At 39.1% G+C, this 24,465-nt stretch overlaps 1 long non-coding RNA gene across 1 annotated transcript; it reads left to right on the top strand.

The window, feature by feature from the left end:
* The first annotated feature begins 2,531 nt into the window (after nucleotides 1-2,531).
* LOC116585196 lies at nucleotides 2,532-23,797 on the top strand. The gene is made up of 5 exons (XR_004283497.1): nucleotides 2,532-2,647; nucleotides 4,891-4,971; nucleotides 12,531-12,597; nucleotides 14,834-14,938; nucleotides 23,458-23,797. It is a non-coding gene; the product is annotated as an uncharacterized LOC116585196 (long non-coding RNA).
* Nucleotides 23,798-24,465: the final 668 nt, after the last annotated feature.

The following is a 24,465-nucleotide window of genomic DNA, read 5'->3' as shown; positions in this document are numbered from 1 at the left end:
CCCTCCCTGACTCAGAACACTTGATGCCTTGGTTGCTTCCCTTTGTTGAGAATTTGAATGTGCTAAAACAGAACACTGTGGTACATAGCCATTCGTTAACTGTGTTGGCAGTTGCTTATTCTTTTCTAAGCTTTTAGAAAAGGAACCAGAATTCCCATCACTATATTAATAAAACTGGTGACCGTGATGATAAAAATGGGCAATACAATATATTTGCTAGAGAGGGTCAATAGCTTCACTGGGTATTCAAAAGTTCACATTTTGGGCGTGGTTTCTTTCTAAGGAGAGTTAGTTAGTGGCTGCAGTTTTCTGTAGTCACTTCCCGTGTCAGAACTGCCTCTGAGGAGAGGCAGGGTTGGTAGGACAGAGACCATGTAGTCAAAAACCCTTTCCTCTCCCGTCTCTTCTCCATGACGTGACTGCCTTATGGACTCGACACTCAGACCAAGGTCTTAGTTCATATATCAGTTCCCTCAAGATGGTTGAAAGGTCCCATTCTCCTGCTCTCATGGCCACTGTACTTCCCCATTACAGCGGTCTACCCCTGCACTTGACTCCTCTGTCCGGTGGCTCACTAGACTGCGAGGTCTAAGGGAAAGAGATTAGATCTTATTCCTGTTGTGTTCACAGAATGTACCACAATGCCTGGCACATAACATGATGAAAAAGCACTTAACTAAATAGTTAATAACCCTGGTTTTATTAAGTGACATTATCAAGTCAATAAATGATTAAATTCAGAAAAAATACAAAAGTTAAAAACAGGAAAAACCAAATACTTATAACAATTGCCTGGCTTCATTAGTGGGTGCTTTAATATAAATTTCACGTCTCCTTCCCCCAAACATACGCGCACACAAACACACACACACACGCATGCGCACGCGTCCACCTTCTGTGAGCAACTGCTTACTGCTGCGTTGCGCTCTGGAAGACAGGAGAAGTACTATCAGAATCAAGTGTTTATTAATTATAACGATGGCAAGGGCTTTCGGACAGTGCTCATTATATATACCCAGAAACTGACATGATTCTTGTAAAATAAGAACGGCAGTGGGAATCGATCAAGGAACAAAAAAAAAACAACTGTTTTTTTCCCCCAGACATAAATTGAAACTTTTGCTAGGGTTCAAAATCCTTGTAATTATTACTTGCACATATGGAAGTAAGGCTCTTAGAAGAAGCACTGAGAAGTACACAATATCACACTGAAATATTGTTGCACAAAATGAATCTAATCATGAAGAAACCTCAGACAAATCCAAACTGAGGGGACTCTATTCCAGAATAAAGGAGACCAGCTCTTAGATATTGACAACTAAAGGCTATATGTGATCTTAGATTTAAATCCTGAAGTTTTACCTCAGCATCACTCTCGCTGTCCATCCATCTACCAACCTATCCAGCGATCCGTCTACATGAAGAATATCATTGGGGCAATTGTCATAAGCTGAATAAAGTCTATAGATTAAATAATGGTATTCAATCACCATTAATTTTCTCTTTTTGATCATTGTAACTCTGGGTAAATAAGAACAATTTCTTGTTTTTAGGAGTTCCTGGGAAATTGGGTGAAGAATTTTCTAGAATTCTTTATTCTTTTCTTGCAACTCCTCTGTAACTTTAAAGGTACTTCAAAATAAAATATTATAAAATTTGGAGTTATAAATACAGATAATCAAATTGAGACATGTGCACTTTTATGAGCTGAATGTTTGTGGCCCCCTCTCCAATTCATACATTGAACCTAACCCTGACGTCATGGTAGTTGGAGGTGGGGTTTTTGGGAGGTGATGAGGTCATGACGGTGGAGCTTTCCTGAATGAGATTTTTTAAAAAGTAAGTTTTCCTATAAAAGAGACCCCAGGGGCAGCTGGGTGGCTCAGTGGGTCAAAGCCTCTGCCTTCCGCTCCGGTCATGATCCCAGGGTCCTAGAATCAAGCCCAGCATCGGGTTCTCTGCTCCGAGGGAAGCCTGCTTCCTCCTCTCTCTCTGCCTGCCTCTCTGCCTACTTGTGATCTCTGTCAAATAAATAAAAAATTAAAAAAAAAAAAAAGAGAGATAGAGAGAGAGAGACCCCAGAGAGCCCTCTTGCACCTTCTATCATGTGAGGACACAGCAAGAAGGCGGCCTTCTACACCAGGCGGAGTTTCTCATCAGACACGATCTACCAGTGTTTTACTCTTGGACTTCTCAGGCTCCAGAACTCTGAGAAATAAATGTTTATTGTTCAAGCCACCTGGTCCATGTTGTTTCTGTTACAGTAGTCCAGACAGAATAAGACACACACATTAAACAAGTAGTTTTTATACGAACTCAGGTTAATATTTAAGCATGCTGAAAACCTGTTAAGAGTCCTAAGAGTGTTTGTTTCTCTCAGGGTTCGTTTCAAAGGGCAGGGGGGCGTATTGGGTTTGGTGTCATTTCCAGTAACATAGTGCAAGGATGAAGGCCCCCACATGGTTAGTGTTGCAATAATATAAAAAGCCACTTCAGCCAGCCCAAGTCCTCAGAGACAGCTAAGCATACAGAGTCTAGGGGCCGTGGGGAGCTGGAGGAAGAGATCCAGTGTAAATATAACTTCCAAGGTGACCATTGCTCTATTGCTCTCTTGGCAGTTTCTTGCTTTCTGTTGCACTGCGTGAAGGTAGGCACACCTTCTGATCAATAGAGTTTTCCCTTGTCTGATGCTTTGATAACAAATGTTAATTGTACTCAAACAAACAAACAAATCTCTCTTTGCATTCGTTGAATGTTGACAGGGTTGCCAAAGGACTTTCATGGGCCCTGGACACTCTTACCTTTATGGGGCTTACCCATCCTGATCATCTCAATAGTAAAAATTATCTTTGACATAACTTGAAGTACTTCAACTTTTTCTTTTGTTTTAGGCATCTTTCTCTTTTGTGAGAAAATAGCAAGTCTAACTCTAATTCTTCTTTATTTTCATCTTAAAAGAAACTGAACATTTTTATGGGTCACAAATTTATTGTGGGGGCTACGCACTGTGTCTACTGTACCTAATGCATAAGTCAGCTGGCCCTGATATGAATTAGATTTTGGAATTTTTTAGTCTCTATCTCTAGACCTCTAAGGAAAGTAAGATTTGAATTGATGTAGACATCTGGTTGCTAAAAATCAGATCTTGCTCTATAAGAAATATATTTATATGTCTGAATATTAGCTGAATTTTATAGGCCCATGTCTCACTATGTGTATCTATATCCACATATAATTAGAGAGCCATAGTTCATAAAAATTGTCTCTTAATATTGAACCAGATATTGAACCCATATATTTTTACTCAGGGTTCTGTTAACAAAGGCTCAGAAAACTGTCATCTCCTGCTGGCTTTGAAGACCCATGATGCATCCTAGACCCTCCTGAGATCCTGCTTTATAAAATCCTGCTCTATAAAAAATATTTTATATATATATATTTTAAATTTTATTTATAATTATTTTCCAGAAAGAGAAAGAGAGAGAGAGAGAGAGAGAGAGTGCACAAGTGGGGGGAGCAGCAGGAAGAGGGAGAAGCAGACTCCTTGTTGATCAAGAAGCCCGAGGTAGGACTCAATCAGATCTCAGGGTCCTGAGATCATGACCTGAGCTGAAGGCAGATGCTTAATCAACTAAGCCACCCAGCATCCCAATAATATTGTATTTTTAGCCTGTGGTTTCTAATTTGCTCTTTTTCTTTTATTTGCATCAATTAATATATATATATTTGTGTGTGTATATATATATATATATATATATATATATATGATATCACTGTGAAATAGTTGCATGTTTCTATTAATTTTTTCTGAAGGTGACTTCTTTATTGATGAGATCATAGCTTACCTCCTATAAATAGTGTTATGGTATTCCAGAAGATTCTGCAAAATCAAATAGAAGGAAAAAATGCCATATGGAGCTTCCATGTTTATTTTAAAAACTACAAATATTAGTTTTTATATAGAAATGTATTTAAAAGAGTCAGTGAGAATGAGTCACTTTTCTTAAAAAAGATTGATATGAAGGGCTGGCCAAAAATTAGGTCTTTATTTGCTGCAAACTCTTTCTTAAAATTAAGACATTTTCCATGGTCCCCAAGATCATCACATTGGATTTTAAAGGGTATCTAACAGAGCTGCATCCTTTGATGAAACCAGTCCCTATACCCTTACTGTTTCCACTTGTTTCCATTGGACCAAGTGTGAGTGTAACATCTCAATGCCAGTACATGAGGACACAGTCTACTTCTTTCCATACCAAATGTATCGAAGAATTAAGAAAGATTCAGAATAATGTTATAAAAATTGGGAAATCATGTAAATGCTTTTAAAAATGTCTGTTATTATGCTTCTGCAAATGTAGAATGTCTAGGTGCTGGGTATTCATGGTAAACAAAACAGTAAGGAAAAAAAAAATGTCTGTCCCCATGAAAGGTTACATGCTAAAGACATCAGTTTTGTTTTAGCTATTGTGACGCCCTGCTTCTGAATTCTAGAGTGAAGTTTTCATTTTTTCATAGAAGTAAACTCCAAGACACAGTTTGGAGAGCAGGCTAACATCCATTTTGCAGAGTTAAAATAATTAGAGAAGCAGGAGAAAGTTTCTGAAATAAGAATTAAATCTGCATCAGAGCTAGTGTGATTGCAGCAACCCCAGGCACATGTTGGCTGGCCCCCAGCAATCTGACTCCACATAACCTGGGAGTTCCTTTCACCATGACGACTGGGTCCAACGGCCTTTGGCAATATAAGTGAGATGCCCGTGGCTTCTGGAAAATGGTGAAGAAATCCTGTTGGGATCATTTAGGTTCACCAGGGAACCCCAAAGGACCATGGCAAAGGACTATCTAAAAGCAGAGAAATAATTCATCTCAAAAATCTCATTATTTTAGTGTGAAGCTTATTCTTGAAGAGACCTCTACCTGGCTCTACAGTGGAAATGGATCCAGAAGTTTCTAGATAGTTTTGAGGAGGTGAGTTGATTTTTCTCAATTAAAATTCTTCATTTCTCATGCAACTAATAAGAGGTTTCAGATGTCAGCTCAATCACTTGCTGGAATTGCACTAAGCCTTTTTTCCTGCTCCTTAAAAGGTTTCATTCATGTCTTTGCCTCTTCAGTGGTAAAAAAAGAATAGCAATAGCAGTTTTGCCTTTTTGATAACTGAAAATGTAGAGCAAAGCAGTAAATCTAAGAGTATTAATGTCTCTGAAAAAAAAAAAACACAACAGAAAGTTCTTTGCCCTTTCTTTTTTTTTTTTTTTTAAGGTTTTATTTATTTATTTGACAGACAGAGATCACAAGTACGCAGAGGCAGGCAGAGAGAGAGGAGGAAGCAGGTTCCCTGCCGAGCAGAGAGCCCGATGCGGGACTTGATCCCAGGACCCTGAGATCATGACCTAAGCTGAAGGCAGTGGCTTAACCCACTGAGCCACCCAGGCGCCCTCTTTACCCTTTCTTAATCCATTGTTTGTTTTTAATTGATTCTGGGATGAGAAAAATCAAAGATACCAAAAGTATAGGATAATTCCTCCATGGTTTCCCCAAGTTTCTTAGTGATCCTGCTAATGAAACTTCAAATAAATGAAGTCCGAGCTCTGGCCATGTTGACGGGTCCCCCCACGCCTCCCCCACATCGTCTCCTCTTCACTATTGCATCCTGCACTGTAGTTCGTCTTCAGGAGGCTTTCTCTGGCCACCGGGGCCCAGTAAGCCAGCAGAGCAAGGGCTGGAAATACTGGAAAATGGATGCTTTCTGCAGTCTCTAACTAATGACCTGCTAGAGTAACGTACATACCCCAGCTCCCTCGCCCCTCAGGTGGGATAACCCCAATGGCCGTGTTTCACATGGATCCAGTGAAGTTCCAGTTAATTCACAGCAATAACTTGTTTGACAACTAACATTTGACCAAGTGCTTTCTCTTTCCTTCTCTCTATCCCTCCTGTGCTCATAGGGATCACTTTCAAAATAAACTATTTACACTTGAATCTGTCTCTGAGTGACAGCTCTTAGGAAGACCCTAACGAAAGTAAGAGCTGGGAGTACTCTGTGGGGCTGAAAAGGAACCAGTGGGTTTAGTGTCTTGAATTTTGAAAGCGAGGTAAAAATATGCCACTTCCTATCACACCGAGTTGTGAGGCCACGTAAGACGCTTAAAGCTTTTCAATAGTCGTATAAAAGACTACTTTCCAATGTAATTTAGTTCAAATGTAATATAATATACATATATTGGTAATGAATAGATTAACCAAATGTTGAATATAACCAAATGACAAAGAAAAAAATATTAAGACAATAATATGAGGGTCTGGTAGAATGTTCTTATTTGTTTTAGACTCACTGATGTTATATTACAGAGCTCTGTTGCTACTGCTCTCATCTTTCCTGGTACTCTGCTTAGCCTGCCTTTCATCTTTTCTCAATTACAGCTTAACCATGAGAATTTTATGCTAGAGAAGCATCCCTGTTGTGGCTTTATTACATCTGAAAAACAAAATGCAAGGATTCACTTGACAATGTACCCAGTGCCACTGTTGGTTGGTCAAAATTATTTATTATGTACCATAGGCTGTCGTTATTTTATTTAAATGAAATGTTTGGTCAACACCAGGTTTTATTTATTTAACTTTAAAATAGATGCTTCTGGGGCACCTGGGTGGCTCAGTGGGTTACAGCCTCTGCCTTCAGCTCAGGTCGTGGTCCCCGGGTCCTGGGATCGAGCCTCGCACATCGGGCTCTCTGCTCAGCGGGGAGCCTGCTTCCCCCTCTCTCTGTGCCTTCCTCTCTGCCTACTTGTGATCTGTCTGTCAAATAAATAAATAAAATCTTTTAAAAAATAAATTAATTAAAAAGATGCTTCTTTGTACGCTCCGAGGATGGATTCTTTTATCTCTACTATTTTGGCAGTTGGGAATTCCACAAACTTGCTCCATTCTCTCCTTTTCTTTCCTTCCTCGCTCTCTCCTAGCCTGCCTTTCTCCTGCCTTCCCTTGTCTCTTAACATGCAAATGTAAACTTTCCTAGAAGGTTTTTATTTTACCCATCACATTTTGACTTAGAAAGTTGAAAATTTTCTATGGAATTTTTTACACCTTTTATACCTTTGTTTTCAAAATACAGAACAGAACCAATTCAGGGAAGATTTATGTATTTTAGTCTCTTAGTTTGGGATTTTTTCTTTCTCAAGTCCTCAGCATTAGTGCTTTAGCATTTAGGTACTTGTTGCTGAGCCTGACTTTTGACTGCCCATCAACCAGTGGTTGTGTACAGCAAGACTAGACTTCCTAGGCTTTCAGTGGAAGGAGGGAGAAAAATACAACTGATGATTTAATCAGTTGGATAAGGAAATGAAATTTACCTAAATGAAGCAGAGGAAATCCTCTGACTACACGATCTAGGATAAATTTACCCACTTTTATTGTATGTCTAATTTGTGTCATATAGTTTACATCTTACTAACTATTGACAATAACGTCACAAAGTAGTTGGTATCCTCATCTTGTCAATAAGGAAACTGATGCTCAAAGAAGCTTAATAACTTGCTAAAGTTTATCTGAGTAGCAAATGGGTAGAAAAGAAGCCAGGCATATGCGCAAGTAAAAGATAACCTGATTGAACCTGGTCAGCATGGTTCGTCCCAGCAACTTGACGACAATCTTGGACCCATGCATGAATGAATGAATGAACAAATCAGTGAGTTAAGAGAATCATCTCTGTTTTCAGAAAGACTAGGATGGAGCTGGTAACTCTGGTCGTGTGACTAATAGGGCAGGAAGAAAGAGCATTAGCTAAGAATATTCCTATTTTTTTTTAAAGTCCTGACATATAGTGCCACAGTAGACCAGTGAGAATTCATTATCTCAATAGAAGATAGAGATAGGGAGAAAAGAAAATAAAGCGCACTCTTTTTCTCTCCTGGTCATCATTATAGAAAGCCCCATGAGTAGGATTCAAAACAGCTTTTATTTAGGGGAAACCTAAGTACCTGGGAAATAGAAGGACAAATTAGAGGAGAAGCTTTGTGCTAGAGTCAAGGCATATTTTTTGGATAAAAAGGACACTTGATATGTACAAAGGAAGCAAGAAACCATAACACTGAGTAACGCAAGGCCAATAACCTTAGAGGCTTGTTTTGTTAGAAACCAATAGCCTAAGAACATCTATTAAAGACCATTGGCCAGTACAGTTATTCTACTTACTATCAGAGCATCTTTCAGATTGTCATAGTGCAAAAAGTCCTGAAAAAAAAAAATGTGGTTGCCTGAGGGTTTCCCTACTCTTATTGATCAACTCAGACTGATAAATATTTAACTTCCATGCTTTCTCATGACTGGTTCAGCTTTCTTTGAAGCCAGGGTATCACGGTTGGCTGGTGGGATGATATTGCCAGGTTCTAAGAGCTGAAGATAAGGAGAAAACCACTTTTACTTGCTCAATAAGGCTTTTATGAAATTAAATAGATGCTTCTGGACTTATCTAAGAAGTCCCAGTAGGGTTCAGTACCAATAAACAAGGTGGTCTGTGGTGAGACTCACTTGGAAGAGCTGAATTAACCTGGCAATGGGTGAGCGCAGAGGCATCTCTTGTCAGAGGCAGTACCAAAAAAATCACCCTCATAAAAGTAACCACTTTTCAGGAGTCCAGAGGTCAATTACACAATTCGTGGTGTTGCCATCCAACGAGGGATAGTTGCGTTACCTTTGTCAGCCTAATTCTACTGTAAAATTCAGGTGCCCCCCACCCCCAGCTATTGGATCTACTGGGTCCAACTTTCTGGTTCCTAGGGAAATTCTCTGAGCTCACCAATGTCTCTCATTTTATATCTTTATTAAGGTATAATTTCCCTACAAGAACTTTGCGTATTTAAAATTTATAATCTGATGAACATTGATATACGTATTCATCCCTGAAGCCATCGTCAGAGTCAAGATAATGAATATATATATATATATATACACATTACCCTCAAAAGTTTCCTCCTGTTCCTTTGTAATTTCTCCCTCCAACCCTGCTGCTCAGAAAAGTGCTGATCTGTTCCCTCCAAAAATGCTGGTTTGCACAGAGGCTCCGACAGAGAATGGTCCTAGAGATCAAGGTGCAGCCTCAGGCTTTGTCTGATCTAGCTCAGAATTCATGCCACATTTCTTGTGTCTCATCCTAGTTGTTAAGCAAGTCACTACTATCGACTCAGAATCAAGAGGATGGGGATTAGATTCCTCTTCTCAAGAAGGAGTAGCAAAACATTTTTCAGCATCTTTAAATTACCACACTGAAATTGAAATGATTATAATAGCCCAAACTCCCCATTTTAGAGATACAGATACCAAAGCATGGAGTTTTGATGTGACCTCACTTTGGAATAAATATAATTTACTCCAAAACTCCAAATATCATGCTCAAGACTTCAGGAAAGATTTAAGTCAAAAACTTTGGTAGCTGCCACGTTGCTTTTGGCCTCTCTCTAATTAAAAACAAAAACAAAAACATAAACAAACAAGCAAAAACCTTTAGCAGGCTGCTTAGAGGTTCCCAGGACAAAGCCTTCCAGTTCCTATCTATTTCTCATGTGGGCTAGAAAAAGAAACACTCCAATCTTCAATTTGTATGGGGAATTCTCACAGATGCCACAGAAAAGGATGTGATCATTGCAAGCACTCTGCAGGATATGTTGTCCGCCATGTTTCTCACCACCACATTTTCATGTGGCAGACCTTTCAGGGTATGACCAGAAATGAGAGCCGCATGCCAAAACATCTGAGGAGGATTTAGACCATTAAAGTGTTGTCACGGATTGGCTTCTCAAGAAACAGATGCTGATGAAAAGGGTCTAGAGATCTAGTGTACAACAAAGTGCATACAGTTAACACTATTGTGCTGTCCACTTAGACGTGGTTAAGGTAATAGATTTTATGTGTTTTGTGACCACACACACACACACTCACACATACACAAATAGGAAGCTGACTGTGAAATGATTTTGAATTTGAAGACATGTTAAGGATCAAAACTTATGAAAAGAAGGGGGAGGCAACAGGATGGGGCTGAAAAGAATAGGTGCATTGCGATGCAGACCCTATTTAAGACTTAGACAACCCAGCATGCTAAGCCCCCACCCCCTCCCTGAGCAAATACTGTCCCCCCACCTAGAGCTGAAATGATCCATCTTTATACCCTCACTGAGTCACTGGAGGCAGTGTTCTCCAGCGAGGGTCTGACTTTGGTCACGGCAGGTGTCTGCAGCTGAAACAGCAAGTTCTTCCTTGAAGTGGCATCTGGGCAGGGGAGCTCCATGTCTGCTGCTATCGTTGGAGACAGGAAATACAGATAACGACATAAGGGGAAAGTAATGACTTTACTTTTGAAGATATCACCTGAAATCCCTGAAGGGATTTCTATAGAAATACAGAAACAGAGCACATGATTCACTAATAATTTCAGCACACTGAAAATAGAATCCAAGGGTACTTAGTATTCATTTTAGCCACAAAATATCTGTTTTTTGCTTTCACACACACACATGCACACACACATATACACACACCCTCTTGTAACATAACATAGATAAAGGTAAAAAAATAAGATCATAGGGCTAGGGGTATGGGGAATGTAATATATTTATGCTTTTTAAATTTCTATACTATTGAATTTATTCATATTATCAGTTCTTATGGTTCTTTGAACATTTTTAATGTTTTCCTAATCATTTGTATTTTTATAAAAACAGTCTCTAATCCAAAATACACTAATAAGATGCAATTTGAGGGGCACATGTGTGGCTCAGTCAGTTAAGCATCTGCTTTCAGCTCAGGTCATGATCTCAGGCTCCTGGAATCAGTCCCGAGTTGGGCTCCTGCTCAATGGGGAGTCTGTTACCCCCTCTATCCCTGCTCCGGCTCTCTTTCTTTCTGTGTCAAATAAATAAATAAATCTTTAAAGCAAATTGCAATTTAAAGCTTTAAAATGTTACAAAAAGGTAGATATGTTGACTTACTTCTTATTATTTTCATGTAACTTTGCACTTTCATATAGAACGACATTTCTTTCCACATTTTCAAGCAGAATATTTTGAGTCTTCCTCAGATCACGCTTACTCTCTTCATGAATTAAATGAATTACTTATTTTTTCTAAGTCTCAGTTGCCTCATCTGTAGAATGGTGATATGATGGCACTTACTAGAATCTCTCTGAGCATTAAATGATAGAATATGTGCAGACTGCTTATGGCAGTGGCTGGCACGTAGAAACAGGCCAGCAATGTAACTGAGTATATGGTAATAATAGTAACCATCCCTTCATGAGCAGAAACCAGTTATTGCCACAGGATACCCTTTTGCAGAAGGTGTTTGTTGAAAATGAACAGTTTAGAAATGGAAACCCAAATTCTAATCTCAGTGTTCAGTTTCCAGGACTTCTCTTCATCTGTCACCAGGTGGCCCCACACCCACAGCCTTCATGGCTCTGCGCTCATGGAAAATAAATCAAACAACAAGGAAATTCTGCAGCAAAAATCCATGGTGATAATAATCCAAAGTGCAGATGGTCCATTTAATAATCAGCGTGCTTTTGGCTAGAAGAGAGAAAAGCAAGCGTCATATGTTTGTAATGGGCAAGAAAGATATTTTTCTTCAAGACTTGTTTGAATGAAAAAGGTCAATAAATCATCCTATTGACGTTGAACTTTTCAAATAGTACATGGCCTAGCGTGCTAGGCTGAGAAAGATCTCTGATCTCTACTCTTTCTCGCTTTTAGAAATTGGTTAGTTAACAATTAATCATTTTTTGGCTTTACCTGAGCGCTTACAAACCCGTTTCAGAACCCTTTCCTCCTCTTCTTCCACCTGAAACACAGAGCAAAACTGCAGATTATACAATCTCAAAGATCCTGTCAGGAAAGATCCTGTCGAAAGATCCTGTCAGATTAAAGCTTTTGTCCCATCATGACTAATTCGTTATTTCTTCCTCTTATCTCAGAATCCTTGAAGTCTTCAGATGGAGCCTCCAAAATTTCCTTTCAGACAATGAAAAAGTCTTTCCAGGCTATGTAATGTAATGCTAGAAGAAATTCTTGGTGATTGATTGCAACTGACACATAATATTTGAATAAATGGTAAAAGAATTAATATGGTGGAACAGAGCATCTAAGAACCACCATATTGTAGTATTAGCAGTTAAGAGTCTTAGGGCTAGAGTCAGAAGTCTGGTATTCTAGTTTAACGTAATAGCAGTGTAACTTGGATAAGTCATTTCCAGATAATCATACTTGCTTAATGAAGGAAGGTTTTTGTGAGAATTCAATGAGATCATACGTAAAGTGCTGAACATTTTGCCTGGAATATGTGGTAAGGACATAATAATGACTTTCATTAACATCACTGCTTTTACTCACAATATCATGGGATGATGACAATGCTTAATTTCATCTTCAATGGAAAGACCTAAACATATCCATGCTGACTTTTCTCAATGGATTCTGAACTGAGCCTCAAAACCAGCCCTAAAAGGAGCAATATCTTCCTTGTTTTTGCAGAGGGAGAAGTGGGTCAGAAGGGAGGAGAGCCCAACATTGTTTGAAAGAGTGTAGCCTAGAACTCAACTGGATGGTCTGAGTGTATGTATATTTTTCTCTCGTTTATTTATTTGTTTATTTATTTGATTTTGTTTTGTTTTGTTTTTATTTTTAGCTTATTTATCTGAGTATATATTTTGGTTAAAATATAGCAAATTATATTTTGAGTGAATTCACAGACTTTTCAAAGTAAATGAGAGAGACTTGATTTGATTGTGTCCACTCTATTACATATTTGATTTTTATCTCAGGAACAGATGCAGAAATAAGACAGAATTGTAGAACTTACTCTAGAAAGTCTTTCCTTCCTGCAAATGCCCTGTAAGTATGAAGGTAGACAGTCTAATTGTTGTGTGACTACATCACAATTCATAATCAAACGTGATTCATCTTATGTCCAAAATTTCCAGCTTAATGTTTTACATGAATTGTTAATATTCAATTGTCAGTTAATTTGTGGCAAGGACTTTTGCAGCTAGCCATCAGGACAGCAGTAACACTAGATGCAGAGCATATTTTGATATTTTTCCCGCATTTTAGAGAAGGCTGTTTAGTGTTTATTTTCTAAGATAAATATATTACTGATGTAGTCACTTTCATCAAGTAGTTATATGTCTAAAACATTTCAAGATGGATTCAAATGCAATGTTTATTTTACATGATGTTTTGAAACTTACCAAAAACTAAACTGCACTTTTTAAAAAAGATTTTATTTGTTTATTAACAAGAGAGAGAGAACACAAGCAGGAGAGAGGCAGGCAGAGGGAGAAGCAAGCTCCCCGCTGAGCAGGGAGCCCGATGCGTGACTTGATCTCAGGACCCTGGGATCATGATCTGAGCCAAAGGCAGAGGTTTAACTAACTGAGCCACCCAGGCCTCCCCTAAGTTACACTTTTAAAAGCTAAAAATTGGAACAAAGATTAGCATAAATCACTTATATACATACATGCAGGGTTAATAATATATACATATGTGCCAGGTACCACATTGCAGATTTTTTATATATTATTTCATATAATTTTAAAGACAATCTAATGAGGATTATTGTCCCCATTTAACATATGAGAAAACCAAAGACTTAATATACTAGACCACTAGTTTTCAAAATATTGACTATGTACTATTATATTATGTAATAACCAATACATGCAAAACAAAACCATTTACTAAAGATATAAGGTTTCAAGCACAATAAAAAGCATAATCAAAACAGATTTTCATGATCACACCTCATGGGTCTGGGATCTAGAGCTTTATCAGTATAATCAAATATGTCTCTGTTCCTCCACTCTTCTGTTTCTGTTTCCAGAGTCAATTACAATCCTAAACGTTGCTTTTTTCTTATAGTTATAAGTGGAGCTATTTCAAAAGCCCAGTCTAGATATTAATTTATTTAAATTTTTTTTAGTTTGCATAAAAGTGCATCAATGTTTTGGTAGTCACTGACTCATATAAACATGGTAAGCATAATTCTCGGATTTTGTGCTTCCTGTTCAGAATTCATCTGTTGGTTTTGTGGTTTTCATTTCATATTTATGCATTATTTCTTGACCACCACTTACTTTGTACTGATTCAATGAGGAAAATTCAATTTAGCATTATACTTTATAAAACAGTTTTCTTGAAACACCAAAATTTGGGTTTGGGCAGGAGTAACATCACGTATGCTTTCTCATAATTTTTTAAATGGTTTATTGTGTTGTCAAAGGGAATATTGAAAAGACAATACACCACACAAAAAAATCCTACTGCTTCTATCTCAGAACGAGCAGATTGTGAAAAACTCTTTAACTTTACTTCAGTTGCTCTTGTAATATACCAGCAACTTGCCAGGCACTGGCCACAGGATCTGCAGAGTGAAGCATTCCCTATTTTTTTTTTATCTGAATTGTTGATAGAATGGATAAGATAGCCCTTCCCTCCTTTTCTTGATCAAATATTTGTTAAACACCCAATAAGTGCTGGAAACTATACCCAAATCTGGGGCTTCAAATGTGCAAGGGTGTATGATCCAAGATGCCAGGAACCCACGCAATATCAAGAGGATATAAATGAATGTGCTTACGTTTAAATTAATTTACTAAAACATTTGCAACAACAAATGGAATCCAGAAAGTAATGGAGTCTTAAGGAGTTTCTGCAGGTGCTGTGCGTATCTGAAATTCGGGATGATGACGCTTTGTGACTGGCAGCTGTGGCCTTGAGGAGGTGTCAGTGGAAGGGTGGATGTTGGGCATCTCCCGTCCCATGTCATCCTTTGTGGCCAACAGGATCCACACACTGAATTACACAGATGCGTGGCACTTTGATGAAGGCTTGAGAGCAGCTGAAGAAACAGTACGGAGGGAGCCTGGAGGAGCTGCTTACATACGAAGGTGAGGAAGTGCTTAAAAACGGAGAGGGATTTGTTGAAAGGACAAAGTAGCTAGCTCAGGAAGTTGTCCTCCTGGGGAAGGGAAGGTGTGAACAAAGATCTCAAGGAAGTGAGGGATTAAGCCAAGCAGATATCTGGTGGGAGAAAATTCCAGGCAGAATAAATATTCGCAAAACAGAAGTGTGGCGGCTTTAGGTTAAAGGAAGAGTATGGAGCCCTGCGTGGCTGAGTGAGTGAGCAAGAGGGAAAATGGTAAAAAACGCCGTCAGAGAAAGAGCGAAAGACACAACGTGCAAAGCCTCCTGACTCATCTCCAGGGACTTGGGTGTTAACTCCGACAGAGGGGAGCTAATGGTGGATTTAAACAGAGGAGAGTCCTGGTCTGGTGCGTTCTGAAAGGACCTTACTGGAAGGGCATCAAGAGTAGACGTGGGTGAGCTTAAGGGTATCAGGGAAGAGGTCACTGCAGTCATTCAGGCGGCTGAAGATGGCGGCCCAGACCAGAGGGTGACAGCGCACTTGATTAAACTTTGAAAGTGAACCAAGGTATCCTGCTGTATTGGATATGGAACGTGGGGAAAAAAGAACAGCTGAGGATAACTTCCAAGGTGGCTTTTAATAATATTCCAGGTGACAGATACATGGGTAGGGACAAGGCAGCTCGAGTGACTGGCATGGATCCAAAAGCTATTGAGGTGTAAAATTTATAAGAACTGGTGGTTAAACCATCCTTTTAACTTTAAAGGTATGTACTCCTCAGTGTAGGAAATATATATATTTTTTTACAACCTTTTACTTTATATCAAAAACCTCCTTGTAGGGGCGCCTGGGTGGCTCAGTGGGTTGAAGCCTCTGCTTTCAGCTCAGGTCATGATCTCAGGGTCCTGGGATCGAGCCCTGCATCGGGCTCTCTGCTCAGCAGGGAACCTGCTTCCCTCCTCTTTCTCTGTCTACTTGTGAGCTCTGTCAAATAAATAAATAAAATCTTTGAGAAAAAAAAAATACCTCCTTGTAATTAATCCCATCCTTCAGATAACTCTGCACTAGCTCTCATTTCTCTTGCTCTGAACCATCAATTTCTTTCATGCATTTCTTAACATATTGTGTGATAATTATAAAAGATAAATATTTGGGGAAATAAATCCCAATTTTTTAATATACTGGTAAATAAAAATGAGGGGGAAAACGGACTCAAACACTCATGTGTGTGAGAGGGTAGAGAAACATATACACTTCCTCACAATTTTTTAAAAGGAACCCTTTTCTTTTCCCAGTTGGGGACCTCACATGACTGGGAAAGCCGGGATGAATCAATAGGGAGACATTTTGTCATCTTTGTACACACCTGGACATATTATTGTGAATTCACCAGGCAAAGCGGCAGTCATAATTGTTAAATAATTTTTCTTTTTCTTAAAAAGTATCTGCAGAACTAAAAGCCATCTCTAAAAGGAAAATACGTGATGGTTATATTTCATTGCAGACTGCCTCCTAACAACACGCTAACAACACACAAACACGAGCCTCCCTCACCCCCCAGCCCCTCCTCACGCCAAAAGTGAAGTTATGGCAAAAAATGAGCTTTGCAGTCCCATGCAACCCCCTTTTCCCACACTACTCCTCTTCCTACCAATTTACGTTTTCATATCCAGAGCCTTAGTGTAGAAAGGGTTTATGTGTCTCTTTGTGAGTGCTCCTAGGTGCCATTCTTCTCTTTTGGAACTGTCCTGTAGATTCATGCATTGCTTTATCCAAAGCAATGGTATTAGAAGGCAACATAGTATTGACTTGATCAGAATGAGGTTCAGAAAGAGGTGTGAAGAACTTATATATCACTCAGTACTTCCAGTGATTTTGTTTCTCTCACTTACAGTTTAATTTGCCTGTATCAGAATTCAGTTATTAAATGGAAGTATGAAAGGTCGTTCTTTCTTCTTTTGTAGTTGAAGCATATTTCCAACTGCATCAAAATAAAAGTAACTAATAGAAATACTTTCGATTACAAACACAAGGAAGTATAGCAGAATTAGGTGCATCCCTGATTTCAGTATCCCAGAGGCTCCCAGGTCAATTAACTCTGCTCCTTTTATTTATTTATTTTTTTAAAGATTTTATTTATTTTATTTGACAGATGGAGATCACAAGTAAGCAGAGAGGCAGGCAGAGAGAGAGGAGGAAGCAGGCTCCCTGCTGAGCAGAGAGACCAATGTGGGGCTCGATCTCAGGACCCTGAGATGACCTGAGCCGAAGGCAGAGGTTTAACCCATTGAGCCACCCAGACACCCCTAACTCTGTTCCCTTTAGTCTGGAATACAGTTAAGTCCTGGGTGACTCTGTTACAGATGGAAAAACTTGCCTGGAGAGGATGGGAGGTTTCTCAACATATTGAGTAGGATCATAAAAAGGGATCAAGGGTGTCTGACTCAGTCCAGTGTTTTCTAAAGGCAGACCACACTTAGATGTTTAAATCTGTAGCCAAAAATCTCCAAACAAAACCAACCGCAGGGACTGTGAGGAAGTCAGACCCTTCGGGAAAAATGTATAAATGCTGTAAACTCTTGAGCAAGTGTTAAACAGATCCCAGAATTCCGGGGCTATGTTAACTCTGTGTACCGTAAGAGAGAACTAGAGCAAATGGGGGGCAGAACATCAGGGGTTACACTACCACCGTCCTGAGATTAAATGAAGATGAGTGTTTTGGGCTAACTTGCTTTTTCCAAAAAAGAAGACAACATAGGAACAAAAAAATGCAAACCGAAGACCTTTAAAGTGAGAAACTAAATAACAGATAACTGGTTTTATTATCTGTAGAATACTTAGAAAGACAAGTATTTGTATAGACAAAGAAATTTTTTGCATACTCCGTCTTTGAAAGAATTGTTGTAATTTTCACTCTCCTAAAATCAGAACCCAGGACAAGGCCTTGGATGCTGGCAGCTCATCTGTGAACTGCCGAGCCGGAGACCAGAGTGAGCCGTCAGAGTTCAGTTAGCCTCATGAGTTCCAGAAGGACAAAATCTGCAAGTGGGAAGCAGGGCCTGGTGGTGGGAGAGGTCAGAGCTCCTCCTCTGCCCTGTTTCCCCTGTCCATGTATGTGTTTGCCAGGTCCTGAAGGCCAGCGCCCCAGTCTTGGAGTGTCAGCCCCGAGCTGGCACATTCCAGCTGGAGAATCATGTTCGTTTGTACCAAAATGTGCTTACAGAGTCACAGAGGAGAATCACAGGGCCTGGGTCAGAGCAAAACCTAGAAATCTATCTATTCCACTCATTCATCTCCCTAAAGCCCTCCTAATACTCCCTTCCCCTCAATCTCTTCTCTCTGTCAGTCCCAACCTTATTAAAAAGCCTTTAGAGCTGGCTCCCATAGCGTTCTTCTCAATTCTTTGATCCTTCCCGTTCTTAGTTTTTGAGGTTCAGTGGGCTTTCCCTGGATACGTTCACTGTTCTAATGAGAACAAACGTAGGGTTTTATCTCCTTCTAAGCCTCCCTCGTAGTTCTCCCTCGTACCAATAGGACAAAAATCCTGGGACATGCTAGCTCTACCCTCAGAAGGAAGAGGAAGAAACACAAAGAGTACGTATTCCTATATATGCCTGTTCTCATCATCTGTATTTATATTGAATGAAATCTCAAGTACACAGTGAATCCTTATATTATTCTTATGTATGCGTAACTGTGGATGCTGAGTAGACAACATTAACATGCAGAGGGGTACCTTATGTTGTGTGCTGGTCTCAGCCTATCAGTGACTAATGCTGTGGCCGGATCAGCTCTATGGTTCTTAGTATGGTTGCAAGATGCCCTCAGTAACAATCATCAAGAAACTTTGGAAAAAAAATAAACGTTTTATTACTTATAAGTCCTGGAAACTCTGTGGTGTACTTGGGGTCACACAACATACTGCTAGTCCCTTGGGAGATAACTTGGCAGATAAGGTGACTCAGTTATATCTGAACAGGGCCTTCCAATCCAATAAATGAAATTTGATCTCTAGCATTTATAATGTAAATCATATTATTCATAATAATTTTTGATACATTTATATATAACACATTTATCATATAAATCCTACTATGCATAATAGCTTTTATACAACCTTTAGGTAGATGGCAAAAATTGGCATACATTTGTCAAAAATGATGCATTATATTATTATACACACACACACACACACACACGTACACACACGGAGGACATGGGACTGGAATTTTTATTGAGGTCAAGGGTAAGAGCCTAGGGATTTGTAGGCTCACTCTGTATTGGTAAATTTTAAACATAAGATCAGGAATTTAAAGCATGAGAAGAGAAAAAAACAAGCAGCCCAAATGGTCAGTTAACAAAATCAACCAAGAAACCTAAAACAGGGAGACTTGGGGCGCCTGGGTGGCTCAGTTGGTTAAGCGACCTGCTCTTGATTCCAGCTCAGGTCATGATCTCAGGGTCATGAGATGGAGCCTGGCTCCAGGCTCCTTGCTGGGTGCAGAGGCTGCTTAACATTCTCTCTCTCCCTCTGCCTTGCTCCTGACCCTGAACTCTCTCTCTTTCTCTCAAATAAAATAAAATAAAATAAAAGTAAATTAAATTAAATTAAAATGAAATAAAATAAAATAAGGCCTCAAAGGGAGGTGCCCAGTTCTTTATCTATTTCTGCAGCGGGCAGCGTGTTTATTGGAAACAGCCATCCTTGAAGAGGACACCTCACTGAAGGTTGCTGGGTGATCAAAGTTTAAGTCAGGCACTCGAATTACAAAAAAGAAAAACCACCTGCCAGGACTTACAGCACATCCTATGATTTCTGTTCTGTATGTAACTCCTAATTTAGAAACAATTCTCAGAAAAGGAAAGAACCGAATGCCAAGTGCAATTGTGTGTTTACCACCCAGGTAGGATAAGATTCAAAATAAGAATTGAGCTGAACTACAGAAAAATAGAGATCTATTCCTCATTTCTTAGATACCCACGATTATGAACTCAAGTTTTTACCCATTTCACTATAAATTGTGTTACTGAATTGGGATTTTAATTGAAAACGTAGCCAGGGTTAAATGATGCCCATCCTCTCCAACGTTACCCACGCTTCGTTAGTGCTCCGGACAACCCAGGTCTTGCCGTTCTCTGCCTGTGTGGAGAGGTGTGCACGCCTCAGGTAACACATGGAGGGTGGAAGCTCTGAGGCCCAAGCAGTTCTGTGGGAGTCCTTCTTTGAGGAAATTCTATTTTCCTTGACTCTTCTATTACCCGATTTCATCTGACCATGGAACCAAGTGAACTCTGTCTTTACAAAATCCATGCTGACCCCAGAAGTCTCGGCAGGTGATGCAATTACCTCCAGGTTGGGTTGAGACTGCGCATTAAAACTCCCGGGAAGCCACAGATCACCCTTGGCTTTAGGAAGTGCAAGTTTATCCCTCAAGGACCTGATGGACATTTTCCAAAAAAGGGAATTTTATTTCCCAAAAAAGGAAATTGCAGAATACATGACTTCTCTTTATGCATCTGTCTGGCTGAGACCCTACACTATTTTTTAATTCATTGTGTAGATACAGGCATCTCCCCTTCCACAGTAGGTCATTAACCTACCTTTGCCTTACCTCTCAGTATTTTATTCACTAGTTGGGTATGTATCTTTATCTATCTATTCCTTAAAATTTTAAAAAATTATTTATTTATTTATTTGAGAGAGGGAGAGAGCTAGAGAGAGAGCAGGGGGAGGGGTAGAGAGAGAGGGAGAAGCAGACTCCTCACCCAATACCGGACTCAATCTCAGGACCCTGAGATCATGACCTGAGCCTAAGACCGATGCTTAATCAACTGAGCCACCCAGGCACCTTATTTAAATAAATAAATAATTTGCTTTTCAAGTAGGCTCCATGCCCAGTGTGTAGCCCAATGTGAGGCTTGAACCCATGACCCTGAGATCAAGACCTGAGCTGAGATCAAGTGTCAGATGCTTAACCTACTAAGCTACCCAGGCGCCCCTGGTTATGTATCTTTAGACTGCCAGGAAACTGGTGTTTATATTCAGGATAGCAGTCTTTATTTATATATTTACGTCCTTACCAGTCAGCTTGACTTCTCTAGAATCATGTCCTTTGCTAAAATGTGCAGGACTTTCTACATTCCATTATCTCTGACCATTCAATTTAGAATGTGGAATTGGTGGCCTATAGTGAATAATACTCCTACCTATATGGCATCTCCCTCTGAAGTTCTCAGGAGATGGATACATTAATTACGGAGCATTCTGATACAGAATGTGTAACGTATTTTATAGAGCCTTGTTCTCCCTGCCCTCCATCTTTCTGTTATGGTTCCAGAATCAACATTTGACCAATGTTTATTTCAAAGTTATGTAAGATCCATAAAACAGTGGCAAAAAGAAAGTGATATAAACATTAACAGGGCTTGCAAACAATAATTAAAACCGTTCTCTAAAAGAAAGATTGCATGTTTCTTCCAAAGGAGATGTTTTCTGGCAGCCGTTAGCATGGTAGCTGCGTCTTTAAATGAGGGTCGTTTTGTATCACCGAAGAACAAAAGTCTAAAGGAAATTAAAGGCTTTTCTAACTACTTCATGTCGCTGTTGGAATATAAAAACGCATTCCTGAACAACCACAGCATTTCCATAAGCCAATAAAATGATGACTCAGAAAGTTAAATACCCAAGCCACAAACCACTTACATATGAATGTTTTAAAGTTATGTAAAAGTCCTATTTTTTTAAATATTTGTATAATTAGAGAAGAAATAAATTGTGCAAAAGTCATTTAACCACTCACTCTTCCCTGAAATATCTCAAGGAAATTCACTCATTTCAAAAAATGCAACGCTGAAGAACATTGTAGAGTTCCAACAGATTTATTCTGATGACAGTAAACATTCTTTGCCATTTGCTTCCTTTGATGTCCTAATGCAGAGGAGAATTTCAGATCAGGATCTTTTGCTAGCACACATTTTAGTGGATTGCTTGCAGTTCAGTGATGTACCCATCCCAACGTCTTTGACTTCAGCCTTATTTGTGGTCACTTAACCAAATTCCTCAGATTGTGGCCTGGTCCCTGGTTATTTCTATCATCTAAAGGCTGGTTCAAATTTCTACACATGTGAGTTGATTAATTGTGTGGACATAGGCTTTGAGCAAAACCGGATAAATGGACTGAACCACGTTGTGGTTGATTTGGTCGGCTCATGGAAATAGCAGATAGTACCCAAAACACAATGGGCAACAGAGAGCCAAAGTAGCAGTATAATCCCTGACACCCAGTATATGATCTCTGTGAATTGTTATTTAATGCCAACTGATGAATGATCTTGATCATTAATATAAAACTTTGATCTCAAAATATGTATTGTAGGTGAAGAAGACAACTTGTCTGTTCCTTTGTAGCCACTGAAATCTTAAATGAACTGAGTTACTGCACTGAGTGTAGAACTAAGTTCCATCCTTGGAGGCAGAGTGGTTCTCTTTAAAATATACTTATTGTATAATTTCCATAAACCAAACAAATGTGGGAATACAGAGATCTGTCATTAAAGAGAGAGTTCAGAGTCTAGAGGGAGAGAGTTTTATAATATGGATATTAACAGAGTTGCAAGGAGCTCCAAAGTATCTACAAACCACATTTTATACTCAGTATAACCACATTTTATACTCAGTATACTCAGTAGTCTCCATATATATAAAACAGAGAGAAATAATATTGTACAAATTAATATTGAATAGATTAATAATATTACCCAAGTCTTAAGGCTGTTGTGAGGATTAAATGCATTATTGTAGATAAAATGTTCAAACTAGTGCTTCACACATATTAAATGTTAGCAATTGTTAGCACTTGTTACCATCATGGAACCTCCACACTTTCCTTTCTTCTTTAGTTCCTGTAGTAGTAGCTGCTATTTAATGGATGCTTATTGTATACCACATATCTTATCCTTTTTAGGATTTTTTGTTTGTTTGTTTGTTTGTTTGTTTAAGAGAGAGAAAAAGAGAGAGAACAAGAGGGGAAGAGAGGGAGAGGGAGAAGCAAATTCCTCACTGAACAGGGAGCCCTGATGGGGTTCAGTCTTAGGACCCCGGGATCATCACCGGAGCTGAAGGCAGACGTTTGATCAACTAGGCCACCCAGGAGCCCCCTATCTCACATATCTTACCCCAAATAATATTTTATTAGTCTTTCCCATAACTCTCTGAAGTAACTATTTATAATCCCAATTTATAGGTGAGAAATTTAGCATTCAGAAACTCAATAATTTGCTTGACTCAGCTCTAATAAATCCAGAGCTAAAATTTGATCTATATTTTTCTTCTAAACCACACCATGGACGAAGATCATTAATGGAGAACTGGGATGACTGCTCAGGTCTCCAGCAGTTTTACTGTCTGGAGGGCTGGCCCTTTCCATCTACCCTTTGCTCTCTTTATGTTGAGACAGAGATCTACTATAACTTGCAGGGTACTGGAAAAAATATACAAAGTGAATTCAAAGAATTGTTCTAATATTTGCTCCCTTTCTACAGCAGGCCTGTAGAGAAGATGGAGTTTGTGGCCCTCATGGAATGAAGGAAAAGTATTTGAGCATTAGACCTCCCACTTTCAATGGTTTGTACAAAGACGTCTATTTCTAGAAGAAAAACATCTATCGTGTCCCGTTCATTCCAAAGCACTGAGCAGTCCAGACAGGACCAAGCAAACGTGATCCATGAGGAACAGGGATGAACAAGGTTGCAGGGGAGAAGCGCGCTCTGCTGGGGCGGAGCCCACACTCGCTGCCCTGAGGACCCTACCCTGTGTCAGGTCCTCCCTGGGTCCTTCTTCAGCAAACCAAGCATGATTAAAGTAGGCTTTTAACAATACTCAACTGCCTTTTTAGGTGACCAGCTGTGTTTATTTTTATTGTTTTAAAACTTGAATATGTATGCTTGAGTGGGTGTGTACACACTCACACACACACACACACATACACACGCACGTGTATTTTTTCTTTATAAGGTAATGAATGGCTAAAATTGATTGAACAGTTAACTATTTGCTAGTACTGTTCATGCAGTACATTAGTTCATTTAATTAATTTCATTTAATAATTTACATTATTTCACTAATCTTTAAAGCAGCCTTATGAGGTAGATATTATTCTTATCCCATTTTCACAGACGAGGAAACTGAGGGTCCAAGAATTTTAAGTAAAACATCCAAGATCACAAGGCTAGTAGAGTATCTGAGGTTGTAGAGCTAGTAAAAATGAGAAGTCAGACAGCTAAATGCAGATCTTGAGTTTTTATGCATTGTGTCAGACCACTTCCCATGGTCTTTAGAAAATTTTGAGAATAATTAAGAAATAAATGTCACTTATAATTACATTAAGAGCAAATCATTGTCCATATTTTCATGTTTTTGTGCACATATAAAATATTATGCCAGTGCAAAGTTTTCATTTTTTCACTTGATGTATCATAATGCACAACTTAAAGTATTTTAAGTTGTTTGAATATTATGACTTCATTTTCTATAGTATATATTATTTATTT

This window comes from Mustela erminea, chromosome 2 (genome assembly GCF_009829155.1).
Source record: "Mustela erminea isolate mMusErm1 chromosome 2, mMusErm1.Pri, whole genome shotgun sequence".
Lineage (NCBI taxonomy): Eukaryota > Metazoa > Chordata > Mammalia > Carnivora > Mustelidae > Mustela > Mustela erminea.
The sequence above is the reverse complement of the archived record's forward strand: the minus strand, read 5'-3'. Positions and strand labels throughout refer to the sequence as shown.